The sequence below is a fragment of the Eublepharis macularius genome, chromosome 2 (genome assembly GCF_028583425.1).
Source record: "Eublepharis macularius isolate TG4126 chromosome 2, MPM_Emac_v1.0, whole genome shotgun sequence".
In the NCBI taxonomy this organism is placed as follows: domain Eukaryota; kingdom Metazoa; phylum Chordata; class Lepidosauria; order Squamata; family Eublepharidae; genus Eublepharis; species Eublepharis macularius.
This window is the reverse complement of record NC_072791.1, coordinates 147468617-147487751: the sequence shown is the minus strand read 5'-3', so window position 1 is coordinate 147487751 and position 19135 is coordinate 147468617. Positions and strand designations below refer to the sequence as shown.

Sequence of the window (19135 nt, the reverse complement as noted above, 5' to 3'; positions counted from 1 at the left end):
AAGACACCTCACACCATTATTTTGGAACAGGGATTTAAAAGTCAAGTTCAGACCTTCATATTATTTGTCCAAATATGTAACAGGATCAACATATTTGACAGTACACTGGTATTATACCAACATAATGGAGCCACAAACCTATGCATCCTCAGGATTAAGTAAAAAGCAAAACAATTTTAAAAGCATATAATCAACAGTAACAGTTACTGCTACAGCATCTTGACACCACCCACCCCAGTATTGTGTACCAATTGTAAGCAATTGGTCCGGCCTCCACCATGTTTAATAGTTATTTATCCAGAGGAGTTAGCCGTGTTAGTCTGTAGTAGCAAAATCAAAAACAGTCCAGTAGCACCTTTAAGACTAACCAACTTTATTGTAGCATAAGCTTTCGAGAATCACAGTTCTCTTCGTCAGATCCATGGAGGACAAAAAGAAACTGGTCAGATATAGAGGAGGAGAGGGGAGGGCGGAGTAGATGCAAACAGCTCCTTCTGATAGAGATCAGTTTGCTTCTGTTGAGGAAATCAGTTACCTCTGATAATGAGATAACCATTCACAGTCCCTATTCAGTCCCAGCTTGATAGAGTCAAATTTACATATGAATTCCAATTCAGCAGCTTCCCGTTGGATTTTGTTTTTGAAAGTTTTCTATTGGACTACAGTGACCTTTAAGTCTTTGATGGAAGGACATTCCATCAAAGACTTAAAGGTCACTGTAGTCCAACAGAAACCTTTCAAAAACAAAATCCAAAGGGAAGCTGCTGAATTGGAATTCTTATGTAAATCTGACTCTGTCAAGCTGGGACTGAATAGGGACTATGAATGGTTATCTCATTATCAGAGGTAACTGATTTCCTCAACAGAAGCAAACTGATCTCCATATCAGAAGGAGCTGTTTGCATCTCCATATCAGAAGGAGCTGTTTGCATCTACTCCGCCCTCCCCTCTCCTCCTCTATATCTGACCAGTTTCTTTTTGCCCTCCATGCATCTGACGAAGAGAACTGTGATTCTCGAAAGCTTATGCTACAATAAAGTTGGTTAGTCTTAAAGGTGCTACTGGACTGTTTTTGAATAGTTATTTAATAAGCTACCTGTGATATAAGAATCACAAGGCCCCTGGATTAAACGCTGTTTGATTTGCAAATGGGAATTCCAGCTAGCAGTTGCTGAGTCCCACCCGGGAAATCCAGGCATGAATGGAATGCCAAATGTAAATGCAGAGTGACCAGAGGTGATTAGTTTACTTTCCTCTCAGCTCCTGGTGGAGCCAGAGCAAGAAAGGTCTTACTGTGTTATTCCACTTAGCACATTCCTTTTCCTCCTTCCGTGATGAGATCCCCAGCCCAAGATTGAGGAGAAATCAATTAGCACCCATAAGTTTTTGTAATTCATTCCTGGGAAAAGGTACATTCCCCAATTAAATTCATCAACTCAGCTCCGGGACATTAATTTGCAAACATTCCTTTATAATTCAACAGGAGAGCAAAACCTTACTCTTTTGTCCCCACCCCAGCAGCACTAATCAAGAGGCAATCAAACCTTTGTTACTCCCAAGAACTGACCATTGGGATCTTTGTTTCAACGGCCGGGAGGGCTCTCCAACCTCAGGATACGTTTCCCCCTATAAGAATAGGGACCCTTGCCCCATTCAAAGTGCGCACGCTGCACCTCCAGATCTGAGCGTCATACCCTTGGGGATACTTCCCTGAGCCTCTCTTTCTCTCCTGGCTGAGAATGCTGGACGTTTGAAGTTCTCTTCCTCTGCAGACTACTTTACTCTCCAGAACTGATAAATATACTTCTCCCTCCCTCATTCTATTCCACCTTCTGCCTAGTTTCCTAGGACTCTGTGTGTGTGCAACCTTTTTATTATTTACTCCTGTGGGTGCATGAGTTTTCCTCTTTTAATAAAATATTACTCTTTGAACTTAAAAGCACCAGCTTCTGCTATCGTGGGGAAGGGACTCTGTAAAAATTGGTGAAGATCTCATTGTTACCCTCTCGCATAGCCATCTTCCTTGCTGCTAATTCCCCCATACTTGCAAGGAGATCCATTCCCGGTAACAGATTAATTGGTGGAGCCACGTGGGCATCACCCTGTACTTCTATAACTTGGACCGTGCACCCTGAGGTATAGCTCTACAGACACAGGGAATCTTCCCCAAAGGTGGTTTGAGCTGGTGAGCAATTATGAATCTTGTGTGCTTGCCTCTTTAGAATCCCCTGATTTGGGAAGGGAATTTTTACTCGATCTTTCTGCCTTTTACTCCCTGGGAATTGTTTCCATGTTTTCTTTCGGTCTATTTGTTGGGTGGGCAAAGTTAGGAAAAGCTTTCCTCAGCCCCCTCCACTGTAAAAGTTAGTACCCAGCTGTTAGAGATTGGGAAAGATTCCCTGCCAATTGTTTAGAGGTCGGGACGGGGCTCTCTAAAAGCCGCAGAAAGAATTTAAAACTGAGCCACGTGACTTTAAATTTTGGCCGCTGAGCTGAATAGCTTTAAAAATCAGCTGCCAGGCTGCAGAGTTTGTTTAAATAGGGTTAGCAATTTTCCTGATCAAGGAGTACGCGCCCTCCCTTCCATTTTATAAGGCTAGGATAAGCCTTCCCATCCCGGGATCTGCTCCGTTTTGCTTGGGTTCACTCCTGGGAAGAAGCCAGCAGTGGTGTGTGAATTGCTAAGGGCTAAGCGTTCGTGTAGTGTGAGCAGGGGCTTCTCGGCCAAGGAGTGCGGATCCTCTCCTGCCTAGATTTTTCATTGCGGAAAGATGCCAGTTTAAAGAGGAAGCAAAAATATTCAAGCAGAGCTCAAGCTTGGACAAGATTGAGTGTTGGATTGTGAAACGGGGTCTGAACCCCTGGGAGGTGGGATCCTTTAAAGGCCCAAATCCCATTATAGCACTGAGAGAAGCTTTAAAGAAACAATGTGAAGAAAATAAACTTAGAAGCTCGAAGAAAGATGCTTGTGCAGCCTGGGGATTGCGGATCGCCCTTAATGACTGTGCCAACATGACACAAGAAGCACAGGAAGCAGTTAAAAATCAGGCCACTGAACTAGACAAATTGAGGGCTGAAAGATTCAAACCGTTAGCAGATAAAAATACCTTTGCGTCAGCTGCCCAGAAAATTGAAGAAAAACATAATGAAGCCCAAGCTCAAGTTACAGAACTCGAGCTTCAGGTAGCCGAGCTCCAGGAGCAACTTAATCAAGCTAGACAGGCTGCCCAATTCCTTGATGGACAGGCGAGACAGCAACGCGCAGAAGTTAGCCACGATGCATGCCAGCAAGAGATCCACTCCTTAAAGCAGAAGCTAGGACTCCAAACCGCCCTGATAGCCTCTGTCCACCCCGTGACCCTTCTGGATCTCCGAAGCCCTGATTCCTTCCAGCCCTTGCTGAAGGATGCCCTGCCTTCAGCGCCCTTAAATACTCAGCCCGAAGAAGAACCAGCCGCTCCCCTTACCCCAGGGAAGGTAAGAACTATAGAGAAGCATGCTGCAAATGGGAAACGTGAACTCCAGATCACAGAGAAGGTTCCCTGGACTTCTACCGAAGCCCAGAGCATTGCTGCCCAACTTGGTCCCTTAAACAAAGAACCCGGAATTAGCTGGCTCACTGCTGCCACTAGCGCCCATCCAATGACCACGGGAGCCGACTAACACAGATCACCCGTTTATGGGCATCTGGGACTGATATACTTGCCAAAGAAGCCATCATTGCCACCTGAGGCCTCAACTCCCTAGAAGCTGAACCTTGGTTAAAGGAAATGGTCCATCTGATCTAGCCAGGGCAGACCATGGACATCTTATTTATTATGGAATGCCAAGCCCCAGGAGAAAACCCAGAAGCATATGTGGCCTGAAAGAAACTTCTAGCAGTCATAGCCGAGGTTAGAGTGTACTCAAGAATCTACAATTTTGATCATGACCCCTTTCAACAAGTCCTCTACACAGGTTTAAATGCCCAAACTAAAATAACCCTGCGCCTTATAGACTTAGCCAACACAGCCTGGCCGGACACTGCCGAAAAGATTAGGATGGTCGCAGACCTCCTCAGGGAAACCGGCGCCCTTCATGCAAAAGCCCCTCATAAAAACCCTGAATCCAAACGCCCAGAGCCCATTCAAGCGGTAACCTATGCAAATAATGCCCCCCATTCACAGCCTAGGAATGAGGGAGGCTACCACTATAGCCAGCCCTGAGGGAATTGGGGAGGGAACTGAGACCAGCCCTTAGATTTCCCCGAGGACCACCACAGAAATTTTCCCTGGGATCACCACTGAGAGACTACCCCAGGGACCACCCCAGAGATCAGTTCTGGGACTGGAATGCTGCCGACGGAGACAGCCGCAATTGGGGAAGCCAGCACCATGGCTCCAATTCCAGCCTGTCTTGCTACTGCCACTCAATCCTGAACCTGCCCCACGGTACAGGCAGCCTGAGCCTGACTACCCTCCCAAGGGCAACCCTGGATACGTCAGCTACCCCTGGTCCGCTGCTCAATGGCAGAAACCAAGTGCCCCTCCAGAGCCCCACTTGTCCCTGTCTCCGGCATGGGATGGACATAGGTCCACTGTCTGGACCCAGCTTAGGGATACTGGCGCCAACATGGCCCAGTATGATAAGCAGCCCGCTTCAGTGCTCCCAAATGCCCTCCTGAAGGCCCTTGAGAACAGCCCTCCCAGCATTCACATCCAGTGGCCACAGTAATGGAAGAGCCGCTGCTGGCTGGGAACCCTTTTTAAACCAACCACAGAAGGAGGGGTTTCAAAAACAATACTTGCAAACGCAAGGGAAACACCCTGAGAAACCCAAATATACTACCAGGTGTATGCTACGACCTTTGTAATTAAAGTGCAAGTGCTCCAACATACATAACACAATATATTAATTTACAAAATTCATATATCGTCAGAGAATGAATATGCAAACAATTGATCTAACTAGTCAATGTCCAAACAGTAATTTAGATGTCCAATAAGGTCCACAGTAATAAGAACCTCAAGTATAATGTTCCCATAGATGAAATATGTAAGAGAACGGCAGATGTCTTCTTATTGAAAGCTCCAAACAGCCGGAGAAGCCAGTCTCGGCTAGTATTCCAAGGAGCCAGAAGACTTTGGTCAGTTGGTAACGAGCCTGCCAGCTAATAAATCCGCTTGTTTCGTGGTATCTTCATCCCAGAGCGCTCTGAATACAATGGGACTATGATGAACGGCGAGAGATATTAACTAGGAAAACCACATGAATTTTGGCCGGGATGAAGATACCATGGGAGGCTCGGGGATCCCACACTCTTCTCAGTTCACTGCCCTCAGGTTGACCAAAGGTTGAGGCTAGCCTTTGACCCCCGGGAACCAAAAATAGCTTGAAACTCAAGAAAGAAGGAAAAATCTCAAGGGGTGATTCGCACCCAGCGTCCAGCACAAACTCCACCAGGTACCCCTAAGGAAGATCTGGCAGAGCTGCACAATAAAATCCAGGAACTGACACGCTTAAACAAGAAACAGAATTTAAAAATAAGCAAGCGTAACAAAGAGAATCAGGAACTTAAAGAGAAATTAGCTGCCTGCAGAAAGGAGAAGCTCCAGAATGAATTCATTAAAATGCAGATTCAGCAAGAGACACAGGCTGCTTCCCGCACGTTGCATAATGCACTTTCAACGTTCTTTAGTAATCATTTGGAACTGGGGTTTCGTGTGTGAAACACAAAATTCACTTCTAAAGGATAACTAAAGTGCATTGAAAGTGCATTATTCAACATGTGTGGAAATGGCCACAGAAAACTGAAAGTGCCACTTTAAAAACCCTGATGCAAAACCTCTTAGACCCCCAGAAAATCACTGAGGCTAGAATAAAGGCTTTAGAACAGGTGGGAAACCTTTTTCCTGCAAAGGGCCAACTTTATATTGTCCAGCACGGGGAGGGCCCTTTCTCCTGCACGCATGTGTGCGTGATGATGTCACTTCCAGGAGCGACATCATGAGCGCGGGAGAAAGGGCGCTTGTGTCCCCTTTCTCCCTGCCACCACCACTTCGGTCCACTTGCGGTGGCAGCAGCAGCAGCAGCAGCTCTGTCGCCAGCACCAGTGACCCCCACTGTCGCCACCACTGCCACTTGCTCTTGCCGCGGTGGCAGAGGCCGCTTTCGCCAGCACTGCGGGTCGCTCTTGGCAGTGGTGGCGAGCAGTGCTGGCAACAGCAGGTGGCCTGCTTTCACTGCCACCACCGCCTGCTCTCACGGTGCGGGAGTGTGCCCCCCCCGGGAGGGGGCACCCCAGGGAGCATGCACCCTGCCGCGTGGGTAAGTGGGAGGGGGGAGGGGGGATCGCCCACAGCTCCGCCGCTCTCCACGGACCAGTCCAAATGGCCGGTCTTTCCCCACCCCTGCTTTAGAAGAACGATCAGTGATTGAATCAGCTCTCAACCCCACCAAAGGCAGTGAAACAAGTTATCAGGCACCACCGCCTTCAATTCCTGCCTCAGCTTGCATGCCCAAGAACACAGAATTCACTCTAGCCTCTGAGCATGTGCAAAGTTTAAAAGCCACTCTTCATGTACTTGCCTTGATCTTGGTGGATCCCTGGATGTGTCCCTGGACCTCCATTCAGCCCATCATGGTTTTGCTCCCCTGCAGCAACATTACAAGCAAAACACCTCCACTTAGAAACTTCCATACTCCTTCCTTTTTTGGAAACCTGAAAACGCTCGACCTACTTTGGCGGAAAGTCTTCCCCTTGGCCCACTTTAGCATTTGGAATGGCCTTGACCCAAAGGTGGAAAAGCTGCCTTAAAGGGACTTGAGTTCAAGTCCCCCACAGCCCCCATTCCTTTTTGTGCAGTCATGATTTTTGTGTGTGTGTGTGTGTGTGCGCGCGCGCGCTCAGCCATTCCAGGTGCCCCAGGTGTCCGATCAGGTAGCTTTGCTTAAGCCCCATGCCCGACCTGCTGACTGTGAATTTAGCAGAAACATTTTTAGCCCTATGATGGGAAATTTGCCATCAGTCTTCCGAAACCAAGGGGAGGGGGGAAGATAGAGAAACAGCCCCTCCCACAAGTGGGCAAATTTCCAATAATGTGTGTGTGTGTGTGTGTGTGTGTGTGTGTGTGTGTGTGTGTGTGAGAGAGAGAGAGAGAGAGAGAGAGAGAGAGAGAGAGAGAGAGAGAGAATGTTAGACAGCCTCTTCTCCCTTAGGAAGGATGTTGAGTGAAGCAACACAGCTGCCAGAACAGGTAAGGATGCCGTTTCCCCTCTCTTGCGTTGTGTGCTCTCTCTCTCTGTTTTTATGGTATATGCTGCCCCTCAGCCAACTACTCCCAAACCTCCATTGCCTATACCATACTGGAGCTGCCAAGTGCAAGGCGCTTCAAATGAAAAATTGCCACGCAAAATGACGGGGTATTATGCGAACCCCCAGAATCCTTCCGTATATCAAAGATTATACAGGTTCCACCAGTGGGACTTATTTGTAAAACGTAGCCTCTTCGTAGCCAAGTGCGTTCACAGAGCTTCAGGAGAGGAGGAATCTTTTTGTTACACCCCGGGAAACCCCTCTATTTCATCCGTTCCAGCTCTTTGTAAACCATTGCACAGACAAACTTGCAGAGATCCCCACAGGGGACCTGCCAGAAAAAGAAACCCACGTGCAATAAATACATATATAAATAGATAAATACATAAACAGATAAATAACAATGAATTCATATGCCTAACAATCAAGCCAATCCATTATACACTACACAATAATAAATAGTAATAAATAGCTATTAGGATGTAAAGTCAGCAAACTGGTAGTTATCCATTATTTTTCTCCAATATTTTGTAGGTCGTGTTGCTGTTATAAAATAAAAGTGGCTTCCACAGTTTGCTGCAAAATAGAAGAGTACTGAAGCCAAATATTACATCAGAAAGCTGATGGGTTTTGCCAGCGTATTTTCAACTTCCAGTTTCGTATCAAGACTTCTTCATAGGCTTTGATATTTAATTAAATGCAATAAAAACATTAAAAAATTACAGTATTGTGTGCTTCTTGATACAAATTTAACAGTAACAATAGGAAACAAGGTATCAATAACTTACAGATCGCAGACAATACAATAGCTCATCACCAAGTCGGTCAAAGCTGACAGAATGCCGTGAAGACACGTTTACAAGCCCATTATTTAATCTGTCTTCCTCATTTAAAGGTGCCGCAGTCCCAATTGTTCATTATGTTACAAATAGCAAGAAAAATCTATTTCATTGTTTAATCCATTAGGAGACAAGCTGTTAAACCGATAGAACCACTGTGCCTCTAACTGCAATAATCTCTCTACATTCTCCCCTTGCATAGCTGTTTCTATAATCCCCAAAACTGATACTTTAAAATCCTGGGCTGAATGATGACACTGCAAAAAATGTTCCACTACAGGCGCCTCAGTTCCCTTGTTTTTTATGCGGGAGATAAGCTCCTGCATCCTCACCTTCAACAGGTGTGAAGTACTGCTGACATAAATTAAAGGGCAACTACACTGAATGATATGTACTACGTCTGATGTTCTACAAGTAGAAAAGGACCGAGAATAAAGATGCTTTCCTGTAACTGGGTTAATTATATCCGACAATTTCACTGTGATCTGACAAATGTTACAATCCCCACATGAGAAATGTCCAATTGGTGATTCCCTTGCAGGAACCACGTCCTTATATTCAGATTTCACTAACATGTCCTTTAGATTTCTAGCTCTCCAATATCCGATGGAAGGGGTGATCTCGCATCCCTTAATACTGTTTACCAAATACCAATGTTTGCATATAATATTGCCAATAGCAGGTACTAGTGTAGTAAAGTTTAATGCCCACTTAATTCTATTATCAATGGCATGATTCTTAAGCATGAGTAAATCACGTTGGGGGGTGGAGGTGGAAACTACTCTCATATTAGCAGTCTTTATTACAGTCTGTGGGTAGCTTCTTTGAGCAAAAGAATTATCCAAAAACCTACTGTCATGTTTAAAGTCATCTAATCTAGTGGAATTTCTCTTTATTCTTAAGTACTGGCCCACTGGAATATTTCTCTTTAAATGACTGGGGTGAAACGAAGAAAAATGCATCTATCAGTTACTTTTCTGAAGGGACGTATAGCTAATCCCTCTTCTGTATATTTATATATGGTCACATCTAAAAAACTTATACAGTGTATTCCCTTGCCAAGTAAATTTGATATCTGCATCAATATTAAGAATTGGTGAAGATCTCATTGTTACCCCTCACGCATAGCCATCTTTCTTGCCGCTAATTCCCCCCTACTCACAAGGAGACCCATTCCTGGCAACACAATGATGCTTCCACTTACCCACACAAAAGTCACAGCAATCAATACATGGTGAAGACACACGGTGCCCACGACATCATGGAACCCATTGCACATATCCTTTCCCACACAACAAAAAACAGGTAGTCAGAGAAAGATCACAGAACCCTCTCTACACAATTTGTATATACAATGTGAAGGATATCAGCAATAAGAACTGAAACTACACCCTCCAAACCTTCCTTCAGTCAGATGTTCAATTCTCCAGGCGGTCTATAGACCAAAAAAGCTAGTAAACACTGCTTTCCCAGAAAAACTACCAAGGACAGCAATAGAAAATGAGTTGAGCTCCTAACAGGAAGCCAACCCATCATTCAGTGAGTAGAAGGAATCTGTTTAGGGGAATGAACCCTTCTATAAGAACATTGCTCTCTCTCTCCCTTTATAACACTTCACACAACATGAACAAGCATTTTCCAAGGTAGAGGGCCATATGGAAAAAGTGACATTACAACAGTAAACAGCACCTGTCACTACAAAGGGAGTCCAGAGATGGGGACTGAAGTCCCACCCTGGTGAGATGGTTACAGCATTACTACTGGATGCATTCTACCATTCGGTGGTTCTCCAGAAAAAATTGTTTGGGGGCAGAGGAGAGGAAGCAAAAGTAGAATTCACACCAGACAGCCATTAGAGGAGGCAGAGGAATAGCCCACAACGAGGGTCCACTTCTTTGTAACTTTCAAGGACCTAGTTCTTCCCTTCCCCAACTCTATAAAAACCAAACTGCATAGACTGGATAAAGGAAGTTCCATGGAGGACTGTAGCTCAGTGGATCAGCAGAGGATTAATAGACAAAGGGGCATTCCCTGGAAATGGTCATCCAGGAGAAAGGGCTTGGAAGTGTTACACATATAGGAACCTAACTTCTGTTCCATAGCGAATATTTATTAATTTATTTATAGTCAGCCTTCTCACTGAGACTCAAGGTAGACTACATAGTGTTAGATTAGTACATTCATTATCAAGGATATTTCCATAAACAATGCCATAGGATATATAAATGCAAATTTACAAAGACATATCAGCAAAAATCCAATAAAGAGTTGAAGAAATGCTGAAAGAGTGTAAGCAATTCTAAGACTGACCTTAATCAACACAGAACTATGCCACAGGATCATACTTAAAGCAACAAATAGTACATAGCAGCACATACTTAAAGCAAAAGAGACCCCCATTCAGGTAACTGCCCGATTTATATATCCCTGTTAGCTGATCTCACTCTCTACCCCACTTCATTCTTTCCAAGTATACTTCCCTTATCTTTGGCTGAATGACTGACAGTAACTGGGGTAGTCCAGCAAATCTGCCCAATTTGCTCCCCTCATCCCACTACACTGCTTGCTTTATCACAACACCATCAGTAATTAGAGAGAGACAGGAGGGTAGGTGCTGTATCATCCTTGCTGCTGCATGGCTCAGGGCATGATTCTATAGCACCAATGGGGTGCTGTGGTATAGAATACCAGGTGGCTGTCTTTACAATATGACAAACATGGTAAGTACCATGAAAGTACAGATGCAGCTCAGTAATGCTTTAATAAACAGCATCAGTCAATGATCCTATTCTGACAGCATCACAAAGGACTGAGGCTTTCAGCGCCAACCATTTTTTCCCACACAGGACCCGTATGCCTTTGTCCTTGCTGTCCCATCTGCCATGTGGTTTCCAAATTTCTCCATCACTCCCATGTTGAATACAGCTGCACCCATTACTTTTGTGTACTTTCAGGAGACAGCAGAGACCTAAAAGAACAAAAACACCACAACCAAATTACTACTCACCCAATCCTTGTATGCAGCAGAATTTTCTCCAATTACTGGGCGACTTGCTCCTTGACCTGGGAGAAACAAAGGGTCACAATCATTGATACTGATGGTCAAACTAGTGGAGTGGGGCACCTGACGGGGCTATATTCCCAATGCCTTCCTTGGTGTAAGGCAGGTGTTTATGAGTTTGGAGCCAAGAAACCCCACCTTCTTCCTTCCCTGCACAATGCATGCATATTCCCTGAGCACACCGAGTAACAGAAGGTTGTTAAGCCAATATATGTAGTTTGTTCTTAGAGTGAAGAGGAAGAAGGAAAGAGAGCTAGCATGGTGTAGTGGTTAAAGAGTCGGACTAGAATCTGGGAGACCTTGGTTCAATTTCCTGCTTGGCCACAGAAGGCTGCTGGGTGACCTTGGGCTAGTCACACACACTGTCAGTCCAACCTACTTCACAGGGTTGTTGGGGGATAAAATGGAGGAAAGGGGAACTATTAAGCCACTGTGGGTGCCCACTGGGGAGAAAAGTGGGGTACAAATAAAGTAAAATAAATAAGGAGACTTTGGGCCATGGCTGTTTGAGTGCTTGGCATATCCATCTGTTTCCTTCAGTTGTCAGCAGAGGATAGCCAGTGCTTAGAAGTCACAAACTAAGGTATAGGACCCTCTCCCTTTTACAGCTCAGTGAGATGCCTTGCCCCCACATCTCTAATTGCAGGAGTGGAGGTCCCTAGAGGGTGTTTGTCCCAAAGGAGAGAACTTTTCTGATTCTGTTGCAAACCACAGCAGTATGTGCAAAGTGCTCCATTTGTAAAGAGTGCCCCATCATAAGAATTGCTATAATCATTACCACCCCAGTGCTCTAAACACAGGCAGAACAGCAGAGCTATGTATTATGCATCTTGATAGATCTGTGATTCCTAGCTAGGCTTATATACTCCTGGGGCTACAGAATTAATCAGCATCTTATCTTCCATTGCAGCAGATAGGAAGCGACGCAGGGAACAGTCATCTTGGGCTTCTTTTACTTACACTACCTAAGAGCACAGCCTTTCAGCAAGCAGAGAGTTCTAACTGAGGCCTACTCCTACGCTATCACGTCTCAAATACTATCGATTTTTGCCCCTCGTGCCAGCATCAATACAGCAGTCAGGTCAGTTTAATGGAATGTCTGTGCAATAGTGGTGTTGGTGCAATAGAGGTACAAGACTGGCATACATGTACCTTTCTGGGTCTGCTGATGAGGGGAGATTTAGGATATGTTCTGTCCCTATCTAGTGGATGGAACTCGGATACAGTGCATGAAAAACTGCTTTAACCTATCAGACTTCACTGGAAGTACCATTTAATCAACTGCTTTCATTATTTTCCTGATGCTTAAGGCAATATTAATGTTACATTAGCTGTAAGCATGTAATCTATTGAGTAAGATAATCAGACTCTTATTTTGAAAGTGCCTAATATTTTATTAATGAAGTATAGTTTCTCTTATTAAGAAACTTTCAGAGGAATTTCAAATGTTAACAGATTGCATTAATATGTGTTTATGCAGATGTGGTGTGGAATTTGGTTCTTGCCTGCCCATTACAAAATGTATTTATGCCACTGTTCTCTGTATAGCATATTTCATGACCCTTGCACTGAAAAATAATTCTGACCCTTGCAAGAGTGAGAAATGTGCCGAAATCCCTAATATGAATTGTAGTTTATATGGTGGGCATGACATTCAGCTCTAAGCAAAATGTAGGGGAACCATGTAAGCTAGTCACAATGTAGTAGGTTACTAGTTTGCAATGTTACACACACAAATACACAGTAGTCAGCTGATCACATACCAGGTCATGAGAAGTGGCTCTACTACAATCAAGCCTTGTCTTTGTAAATTATGCCCTACTGCTTGGAAAGAGAAGCAAAACTCTACAGAGAACACATGCACTAATCACGAGACAGGGAAATGAGAATTTTGTCTTGTCACAGCTATGGCTGTAACCCTCACCCTCAGTACATGTAGACAACAGGAGAGCCGTATACTCCCATTACTCAAATTATTCAACATGTACATCAACAGTTCAGACTGATATCCATACACTCTCTAAAGAGGGAATGAATTACATCCCAAGCCTATTCTGGTCTTTACTGGTGGGCAGCAAGGCTTGCACTACCACTGCTGAAGTGGCAACCAGTGGAGGACAGGACCACCAAGCTTTGACCTACTTGCTCCCAACAACCTTACCACGTACTCCCTACAAAAACTCTTCACTGACACAAGCATGCACAGCTTCAGTCAGAGCGGGTCCATTCTGATGGGACGAAACACCCCAACTATTCGCCTAAGAACAACTGCACAGTGGTTCTTACTGACAGTACTCTGAGTCTTACTGCGAGCCGCGCGCGCACACTCGGCTGTATGGATCTCTGGGCTCCACCTTTCACGGCTTAAACGAGCACAAGTTCCGGAGTTTCCGTCCCTTATGCGCCAAAGCGACAGTCACCAGCGGATATTTAACTTTCACGTTTTTCGGGTCAGAACAGCGTCACCGCCACGAAGAGGCCCTTTCTTCTCCCCAGTATATCTTACCTTTGTCAGCCAAGTAAAGCACGACCACGCGTCAAAAGCGCACACACTGCCTTGCACGGAGGCCCGACCTTTACTCCCTTTGCCACGAGCACACAGGCGCTACGGAGAGGGCAGCAAGCAGTCGGTCACCTCGCTGTCTCTTTACCTAGCGTTTTGCAAGGCAGGGCGTTCTTTCTGGGGGCATAAATATTTGCTTCTCCCTGAACGCACCCGCTGTCCCACAGGACATTCCTCCGCGCCCCACATTTCGAGAAAGGCTTATACCTTGCAGCACACTGACCTGCCTTCAACCCTCTCACAGCAAGAATCCAGCACCTGGCTTCCCAAGTTGCGCAAGCGCCTCACAACCCTGAGGCTCCAAGAACCGCAAACGACATCTCGAACAACATAAGCACATTGCCACACGTGCGGGAGGAAGAAGAAGCCGCGGCTACTGGGAAGTGTAGTCCTGCCTGCCGGTAGCCCGGGGTAGAGAGGCGGGTGGAACTACAATCCCCAAAATGCAAAGAGACAAGCATCGCAAACAAAAACATGCGTTCAAACCTTCCTTCTTTTTTAATCAGGTGCGCGTGTGCAGGCAGGCCCGCTATGAATTTTTCCGACACTCACTCAAGAAGATACTTAAAATTGTTTTCATGTACAATCTTCTCTAGTTATTAGTAGAAGAAAGATTTGAAGGATGATAGAGTAGGAGAATGGCAATAGCAAACCACCCCGTAAAAAGCATGCCAAGAAAACGTCGTACAACATCCCCCCCCTCCCCCCGTGAGTAGTAATGACTCGGCACAGGGGACTACTTTTACCTTTTTAGAGTAGGAGAAGAGAAGGCGAGGGAATTTCCCATATGAGCGATTTAGGTTGGTTGAGAGAACTTTTGAATATTTTCAACAGGCTGAACAAGAACTTGTCGGGAAGCAGCAGACGCTACTGGATCAGAGCAGAGGTTCGTCTAGTTCGTCAACCAGTTTCACTCAACACAGCCAACAACAGGGAGGGAGCGTGCAGCTTCGCAGCGCCAAAGTTGCCTCCCAGCACTGGTATTCGGAGGTTTACTGCCTCCGACTGTGGAGGTTCCCTTTATTCATAATGGCTCGTAACAGCTGATAGATCTATCCTCCCTTACTCTGTCTGTTTACTGGCAGTGAATCTCACAATTTAATTAATAGTTGAGAAAAGAAGTATTTCTCGAGTATTTTGTCCGCCTGGAATCTATTGTCCATCAACTTCACTGGGTTTTCCTAAGTTCTCGTCTTATAGGAGATGGAGAAAATTCTCTCTATCCACTTTCTATATCCCGTGCATAATTATATAAACCTCTATCATGTCTGTCTACAGTTGTCTTTTTTTTCGGAACTGAAATGTTCCAGAGTCTTTAGGGGTTTTTTTCCCATTGGAAAGATGCACCAACCCCTTAATCATCCCGGCCACCTTTTTCTATCCTTTTTCCAGCTCTGCTATGTTCTTTATGAGATAGGTGCAATTCGAAATAATACCTCATCAGGGATTTGTACTGGGACTGCAAGGCTGCCTGGGTCCCTGGGGGGGGGGCTGCTGGTCACTTTTAGTGGTGGCAGAGAGCAAAATTCCAAAGAAGACTGAAAAGTAAAGCATCACTGGTCAGGATAGCAAGTTGCTACCAGCCTCTATCTAACCCACAGCTTAAAGCCAAGAGGCAAGCCTCAAACTTTCTGGGTGCTAACAAGAAAACCAACCCTGCATGGTAGTCAAATTGCAGGCTTTATTAAAAGAGAATGATTAGGTAGTTGTGGATTTTCCGGGCTGTCACTGTGACACTGAGAGATCTCTGTCTTTTGGTGCTACGCCTCTGAAGATGCCAGCCACAGCTGCTGGCGAAACGTCAGGAACTACAACGCCAAGACCACGGCTATACAGCCCGGAAAATCCACAACAACCATCGTTCTCCAGCCGTGAAAGCCTTCAACAAAACATCAATAATTAGGTAGCTTGTGGTAAATTAGCTAAGGTACTGGATTCAGATTGAAGTTACAACACTTAATAACTTCACACAAATATAAATTAAAAGAAATGTATTAAAGAAAATGCAATATGTAAACAAAGAAGCATAGACGTGTGTAAGAAGGAGAAGCAAAAAAAAAAATAACGAGCTACTTTAGCTAGACTATCATATACTTGCAAACCAATTCTAGATGTCAGCTTTCAGCAAGTTTGAGGATCCAAATGGGAGATTCAGCTTGTAGGTCCAGAGAACAAAAACAAAGGGTGCTAGCAAAAGGAATCCACCAGTGGCATAGCATTTAGAAGCAGGAGCAACGGTTCCTCCAGGAAAGGGTATTCCCAAAGAGAGAGGGAGAATAAAGTAATAGACAACTCTTTTAAGACCAGCCGCCTGCAGCAGGTCCAGCTAACTCAGCCAATCAAAAGGGACTTAACCTTTGACAACAAGCCCTGCAGTAGCCCATCCTCACCAGTGAAAAAAAATTAGTTACTCCACTCCAATTATGCTACTTGTGAACAAGCTAGAAGGCAGGTGCCAGCCTCCCTCAAGCCTCTGCCCTTGACAGCTGTTACGATTCTGGAAACTGATTGACCAGCCAGCCAGGCAGTGCAATCCTAAGCCTTGGCTTGCTACTGTTGTGTGCCCAACTACAGATGTCTCTCCCAAAGGACTTCTGTGAGCATGCAACTGTGGCATGGCAAGCCTGGCCAAGCACGGCCAGGAGAGAATGCTCCGTAGTTGCCTCTGCAACTCCACCAGAAGGCCACCAATTGCAGAGGGACAGCAGTTGACAGCACAGTGAGCGGCAGGGAAAGGCATAGGCACTCTGCGGCCCGCCATCACTGGATGTCAATGCTACTCCCCTGCCCTGCAGAGTAGGGGAGCACAGGGTAGTAAGACCCCTGCAAGCAGGCCCACCAGATCTCAACAGAGGTGCCTGCCTCAAGAGGAGCCCTGCCCCATAGGAGGGGAATTACACTGAAGGGACAAACAAAGCACCCACCCCCCATTTCGGAGAAGGGTCAGGCTAGCAGCTTACTCACAACTCCCCACCATTGCCACCCTGAGAAATACGTACCCCTCTCCTGGAAAAGTAAAACCAGAAAGGCAGTAGGACTCGGCGAGGGTTGAACCCACAGCCCCAGCATACAGCATCAGCCCCTCAAATCTCAGAGCCTGGAGAGGTGGCTCCTTGAAGACAAGTGCAGGCTGGGGGTTGGGAGGCACTGAAACGAATTACAAGCATGCCTGTTGGAAACAATGAGAGAGGCCTGAAGGCCCATTGGATATGATGAGGGGCACAAATGCCGATTGACATGCATTGGCCTCATTGGAATACATTATGGCATCGAAAAGATGCAAGAGATATGTGGAGTGGACCTTGAGAGTTATGTTCTGGGGCTGGATTGATAGCCCCCAGAGTGGGATGACAGCCCCTGGGAACATAGAAACTGTTTGGGGGGACATCATCCCATCCCCAGAGCAAGAGTCCCAAAGTCCTTCCTACATTTTGCTAGCATCTTTTCAATGTAGTAATGTATTTCAAGGGAGCCAATGAAAATCAATGGGCATTCGTGCCCCCCCCCCATCATATCCAATGGGCCTCCTAGCCTCTCCTGTTGTTTCCAATGGGCATTATCAGAGACAGGAGCATTTTCTGGCTGAGTTCCAATAGCATTGGCTTTTCCACCCTTCTCTCTATCAGACAAACCGTTTGCAAGTACCACATCATTTGGCTCAAGGAAGAAGGTTTAACATTTTCAGTGCTCAAGCCCAGGGTTATCAGCCAAAAGCTGCTCCACCTAAGACATGCTCTGCCTTCCTGCAGCTGGTTATCAAGGCTGCCACATTGAGAGATGCTGTTCTTTCCAACTGCATCTCTTAAGCTCCCTGCTGGCTCCAGGAGGGCATGGTTCCTCAGCTGCCTGATCCTGCCAAAGAAGGTTTTTTGGGTAGAGGTCTAATAACTACCTCCTTCAGAAGTTTAGGGAGAACTCCATCAATCCGGGAGGAATCGATGATTTTCTCTAATGGCTCCAGTCCCTTTTCCTGACAGGATTTTAAAACCCAGGAAGAACATGGTCCAGAACACAAGTGGCAACCCTAACACTCTCAAGGATCTTGTCCTCATCCATAGAGCAGGGTCAATCTGAATCTATCCATAACAAAAAATTAAGTAGGCACATTAGACTCCTCAGGTATTGGTTCTGTTCTCAACTTGGTCTCCATGTTGGAATGGAAGAGAGTTTGTCAGCAAAGAACTTTGCCAAAGCATCACAGCTAGGAGCCAAATTTCCATCACTGGCAGAGTCGGACTTAAATGTTACCAAGTCCTGAACCGATTTAAACAATTGAGCTGGGCGAGAATCTGCAGATGCAATAGTGGCAGAGAAGAAAGTCTTCACTGCCATCATTACCACCTCATAGGCTACAAATTAGCTTTACAATGTGCTTTGTCTGATTTGTCCTGAGTCATTTACCAGTGTTGCTCTAGTTATCTTCTAATCCACTTCATACCACCCAGTTAACTGGTAAACCATATCCAGTGCTTTTCTGTCCTCTGGTGGAAACATACAAAACCTGCATATACTTTATTTATTATTCTAAATATAACAGGAATACGCAATGGCCAAAGACATATAGTAGGGTTGGTCAGAGGTCAAAGAGCTAAAGTGTGTGTCTGTTTGTGTGAGCTCTAATGTCACTTCTGGCTGATTATCTGGAAGTGACATCACAGCATCTGTGACACTCCCTCCCAAGCGGTGCTCCCAAAAGCTTCTGTGATTTGCTGGTGTTTGAGTATAACAAAGGCCGTTTCCATGCATCTTTAATTTTTTTTTTTATTGAAACTGTATAACACAAAAAACATTACATTTCCACACATTTTTAAAGGGACGGCCCACTCACTGAACACTGGTGGCTTTCTCCCTTGACTCCAGGCGTCTCTGTTTTCAAAACGGTTGCAGGCTGTTTGGCTTTTGTTCTTTCAGCGCCTTTTCTGGGATGCACTTTCCTACGGTCCCCAAAAATGTGCGAAAAAACAGAAGCCAAACAGCCTGCAACCGATTTGAAAATGGAGAGGTCTGGAGTCAAGGGAGAAAGCCGCCAGCATTTGGTGAGTGGGCTGTCCCTTTAAGGACATGGAGAAACGGCCAATGTCTTGTGTAAAGATAAGAAGATCCTGCAGAGGGCAGCAAGCTCTAGTTAGACTGGACTGTAGGGGAATACTTCCTTTCTAATAAGGGATTACCTTTTAACTGTCAAAAGTGCTACTCTCAGGGCAATCTTCTCTTTCTCAGAACTCTTGGCTACTCTCTCCACTAGCAAGGCAGCTCCTATATTTTCTTCTCTTTCCTATTCAGTTTGTTAGTTCAATTAATAAAACTTATGTTATTTTTAATCAGTTCAGTGTCCTGTCTGCTGCATAGGTACTCTGCAAGCAGCCAGCGAAGGGCTG

At 45.4% G+C, this 19135-nt stretch overlaps 1 protein-coding gene across 6 annotated transcripts in view; it reads right to left on the bottom strand.

Annotated features, from left to right (window-relative positions):
• Window positions 1–16006, bottom strand: part of SLC19A1 (solute carrier family 19 member 1) — a 34519-nt gene extending 18513 nt beyond the window's left edge. For 2 of the 6 annotated variants that reach the window (XM_054971543.1, XM_054971542.1), the window contains exons 1-2: window positions 13981–14115; window positions 11141–11196 (exon numbers count right to left, since the gene is read on the bottom strand). The gene's annotated coding sequence lies outside the window, so the exon portion shown is untranslated. Of the gene's footprint in view, window positions 1–11140; window positions 11197–13501; window positions 13655–13700; window positions 13927–13980; window positions 14116–15851 lie in introns of those variants that run through there. The other 4 variants (XM_054971546.1, XM_054971545.1, XM_054971544.1 and 1 more) reach the window with 4 other exon arrangements.
• Window positions 16007–19135: the final 3129 nt, after the last annotated feature.